Source organism: Pinus tabuliformis, chromosome X (genome assembly GCF_031772625.1).
Source record: "Pinus tabuliformis cultivar Carrire ecotype Pingquan chromosome X, CPIR1, whole genome shotgun sequence".
Classification (NCBI taxonomy): Eukaryota; Viridiplantae; Streptophyta; class Pinopsida; order Pinales; family Pinaceae; genus Pinus; species Pinus tabuliformis.
Window position 1 is genome coordinate 1,606,840,733 of NC_142308.1, and position 5,241 is coordinate 1,606,845,973.

Below are 5,241 nucleotides of genomic sequence, written 5' to 3' on the forward strand. Positions count from 1 at the left end.
TACCTAAAGGTCAGTGAGAAAAGGCTTCAACCCCAAAAGGGTGGTTGGTGGCAGGGAACTTAGAGAAAAGGGTTTTCACATTAATCCTGACTCTCTTGTTTGAGTTATCTCCTAGGTTAGCTAGGGGGTTGATCCAGGAGGATTATGTTGATTTAGTTTCATAGGTATTCAAGTGTCGTCATTAGTGTTTAGTGTTGTCGTCACTTCAGTTCAACTTCGATAGTTCGATAGTGTGGGTTGTGGATCAGGTTGTTCAGGTAATGTTACTGGTTTTCATGGCATTCAGTTGATATGTGTTTGTACCTGGCTGTCGACTTGTGTTCATCGATAGTTCCGCCAGGATTGGTCGACAACATGTGTTTTGTTATTCGCCTTCGCAGGATTTGGGTTCGACATGGGGGTCGTCTGTAGCAAAGGTTCAATGTGGTACGTCGTCAGGATTGACTTCGCAACTGAGGATTGTGTCAACAATATGCAATTGGTTTCGTCACATTGTGACAATATTTTCACATGGCTTTTTACAAACAATATGTAAACCCTAATCCTAATGCACTATCAAACCTAATTCCTAAGTTGCAACCCTAACTACCTAAGATACATTGTAAAGCTATGCTAAATATAACATTCAAACCTAATGCTAAACCTATAATTTACCAAAAACCTAACTCTATTGACCTAGTCCTAACCTATCGCACCAAACTATGTGTTAAATAAACTTAAAACCTAGCTCTGGTAGAAAACTAACAAACAAATAATACACTCACGCTCATAAAATAAATATCAGAAATATAGAAAAAACAGACATGACGGAAAAGGCATGAGAGACTTTCTTGTAGTCTCTCATTCTCATGAATTTCATTTTCATTATTAAAATAATGTTTATGATACATATAAATACATGAGGAAGTTGTCTCAAGATAGTGCATCTATCTTGAACAAACTTGGTTGAGAAAATATCTCAACAACACACTAATCTAGGAGCCTAACTAGTTGGAGAGAATCTCTCAACTAACTAGGCCTAAACTGACTCCTAACCATGAGGAACAAACTCAATCTAGAAAGGTAGGATTAAATCCAACTTTCTTGATTTTAATTAATTTAATTATTTGGACTTATAATTGATTTTAATGTGAGAGTGAGGCTAACAGCGCTAACAACCCTCAGCCTATATTAATACAATGCAAAACATTATAATACAATACACAGTCCCCTAACGGCCAATTGCTAAACCTCATCGGGGCTATGTCATGTGAGCAGGCAGAGTCAACAAGCGGAGGCTAACAGTTAACCACAATCAGCCTTCACCGTGCGGGGAGTTAACTGGGGACTGTGCCATGTGATAGAGGTTATGTAGCCATCGGAGTCTTAGCCAGAACCGTAACTGTGATGGAAAGCCGACATGTGAACGGGAAGCGGTTAGGTCAATGGATAACCATTGACGGGTCTAACGGATGGCAGTTCACATGTGAACACTCAAATTGGAACCATCAACCGTAACCACCAGGGTAGACTGCGGAGGTGGCAACTGGTGGTTAGGCCACTGCCTATTCACATGGGCGGTCAACCTCCTCTGCCCGGTCAGTAAAACTGCCAACGGTTTGCTATTTAATATATGGTTGAATTTGGGTTTTGTATTAAAATTTTGGATATTTAATTACACCTAGTTGCCTAATGTCACAATGTGACATAAATTCTTCAACTAAACCATAAATTTAACCCTACACATCAGCTCAAACATTTAAAGGTGGGCAGTAGAGGTTAGGATGTATTTACAGGCTTATACAAGGCGGATCCATAACATAGTCACTTTTGTTTTCAGTGTTACGGGAGCATCCAGAGTCGGTTTTGAAAACCATAAGAAGCGTTGGAAAGCTAGTTCAGAGGTCTATCTGATGGACAGTGATCAGAAGTGCCTGTGTGCACATTCATACTGATCAATTCTCTATGTAATCAACACCTTCTTCTCATTCCTAATAAAAACGGCCCCCCATATTGAAAGCAGACCCAGAGACATATTCCATCAGGACGAACTCTGTCATCAATTTTGTTGTCTAGTATTACTGCGTTTTTACTATTTTCACTTATGTTATACATCGATTTTATGTTTAATCAACTGTCCTAAAGTGTTCTTCTTAATCAATTTTCCTCGATTTCTGTGTTTTGAGCTAACATTCAATTCATTAATGGCTAATCAATTCTACATCAGTTTTTAGTTTATGATCATTTCAGATGAGGGGTGGTCCCTAATGAAAAGTTAAGTTAAAAGTGATATGAGTTTCTAGGAGAATTGTTAGAGTTAAATATATTATTTCTTTAAGATTTATAAGCAAAAACTGATATGAGCAATAACAATCAATACATAAGATAAGCATGAAATACATAAACAACTAGTGCCTTCAAAGTATTTCTCTTTAAGAAATGATATTGTATTTGCTTAAAAAATGAAGTGAAATGGCTTCAAATAGAAATCCAAAGTAATCCTGAAAAGTGAAACAATAAATTGTTAGCACAAGATATTATAAATGCTTTTAAGATGAATAAGTCTACAAATCAAAGCATGGAAACTATCTTGCTCAAAAGGATACAATTAGAAATCTACTTGTGAGAATGAGATGACAAAAAGAACTCAAATGTTAGACCAAGATGACAACATGTAATTAAGTTTGCAACCCAAAATAATAGTACTTGAAAGTGAAATCAACCATTCATGACAATATGCAATTAAACCAAAAGATAAGCCAATTTCCAAGTACAAGAAAATTAAACTTGTTGCAAAATTAAAAGAGATTACAATGCTTGCATCCAAAGTGCCTCTTGAAATAAGATTTGCATGTGAGACTTTAAACCATCAAGATAGCAAGAAATTTAAGAACTTTGCAAACAAAGAAAATGTGATGGAATGTTGTTCTTGGTTTATTTTATTAATTAGTGCTAAGGCAAAGTTACAATTGAACTCTAGTCCTCAGACCTCATCCTCACCCAAATATTTGGATCTCACAATGAGGAGTCAATAGAGGTAGAGGGTCCTAAAAAGTTTATTCAACCAACTTAAGTTGGAGGTAAGTTTTAGTGATGCTTGGGGCATGTAAATAAATTAACCAAACAATGAAAATTAACTTCAACTTGAAATGTACTTGCTTGACATGAAATAGAATATTACTTTATGGAGAGAATTTGTCCAAATACTTGATGCATGTAAAATGTGTTTAATGGTGAAGCATAAGTAAACTTGGAATTATGTTCAAGCCAAATAAGATCAAGTAAAAAGTGTTTGCATGCAAAAAGTCCAAACTTGGTATGGATTTAAAAAATGTAATAAATTAAATTAAAGTGCATACAAAATGATTGTGATGCATGTTGTGTTAATTTCCCAATTAGATTATATGCATGCAAAATGAAATAAACCAACAAAGTCAAACCCACGCTCCCAAAATCAGAAATTTTATTAGTTGTTACAAGAAGGAAAAGACAATGAAGTCTTCTCTAAAATCCAAGGAAAGTCTTAACAAATTGGCATCAAACCATAGACCTTTCCTCGCTGAAATTTTTTGCAATTTGAGGCCCACAAATGCTCAACAAAATGCATATTTTTTTAAGAAGAAGAAGAAGAGAAGATAAGCCTCATCTATGGCCATGCCTAAGAGAGAGAAAGAGATATCCAAAATGAACTCGGTCTCCCTCAAGAAGAACACGACTTTATCTAAGATGAATTTGGCCTAAAGGTGGAAGTAATCACTAAATCTGAGCGCCAAGGTTCTGCATGCAAACTTGTAAGTAGTTTTCTGATGATGAATCTCACAAGTAGCTGCAAGAGAACATGTTAGAAATGACTATAACAACACAACAAATATTAGCTTAGGAAAACTACAAAATATGTTACAAAAATAATCTACAAGAGGTTAGGTCAAAGAATATGAACAAACTCTCTTCTTTGATTAGCCATGACCTAGCTCTTTGAAATAGCGAGATATTGATAAATGAAGTGCAATACGTAAAAAATAAAAAGTAAAATCAAGTTTGATATTTTGATGCAAGAAATAAAAGCTTTAAGAAACTTGAAAGAATCCTTGCAAGAAACAAATAAGATATAGATGAGACTTTGGAATTCAACACACGCGGGTTCTCCTTGAATATTTTTCAAAAATGGGTTGATTTCTCCGAGAATTCCCCCTCACAATTGAAAATCTTGACCAAATAATGGTTCCTCTACAAAACTTCACCACAAATCATTAAATCGACATGAAATTAAATAAGTGCAGTGGAAAGAATTCTCAGAGATACATCTTTTATCCACTAGAAGATTTATTTTCCTAAAGCAAATAATTAATTCTTATGCTAATATGAGATAATTGCATACTAACATAACTTGAAACAAGAATGAAAGAAACAATGGCATGAGGAAATAAATAGATGCATAACAACAAGTCAAGAATTTACCACATATGCAAGGAGAAGAACACCATCACACTTTACCCAAAAATTGTTGTATTATATTGCAAGTAGTGAATACAATCCCGCAGAGTCTCCTCAAGACACAATAGCTCTATCACATGATGTAATATGATAAATAATAGCATCATTATATAGAGAGTTGGAAGCAACTCCCAAGGAAGAATGCATGTGAGAACTGAACTTGGAGCAAATCCCAAGAAATAGAAAGTCGAGTTCCAAATGGAGATGATAGAGACAACAAGGCAAATCGAATTCTTCATGTGGCACCCAAGGAAAATCAAACTCTCAATATGGCATAGTCAACATATCCCTGAGTGAACCAAAGCAATGAGATAACTCTAGTCAAACCAAATCAAACTCGAACGAACTGCTGCTACTTCAGATGATGATCCCAAAGATGCACTGTGCAGATCCTTAAGAACTGCGTGATTTCCTCTAAGTGAAACTTGTAATCCTCCATGTGAAGTGCTAAGTGTAGAAGCAACTCAAGCTAACAGTGAGGGAAGGCCCCACGAAATCCTCAGTCTAAATATTCCTTATAATATTCCTTTAGTACATGAGTTCCTCTAATAAACATGTGCAACTGCTGCTTTATCTCTGGGAAATTCGATTTTGCCAAATAATGGTGTATTTATGATGTAATGTGCTTAGTCATATTCCACTTGTCCGTTGACTCAACTCTTTGACTTAGGATAATTTCCAAGTCATTTTCACCTCATTCTGTTACATGGAATAGTTTATTTCTCTCTATTTTATTTAATTCTAGCCTAATTAAATGTCACAATTTCC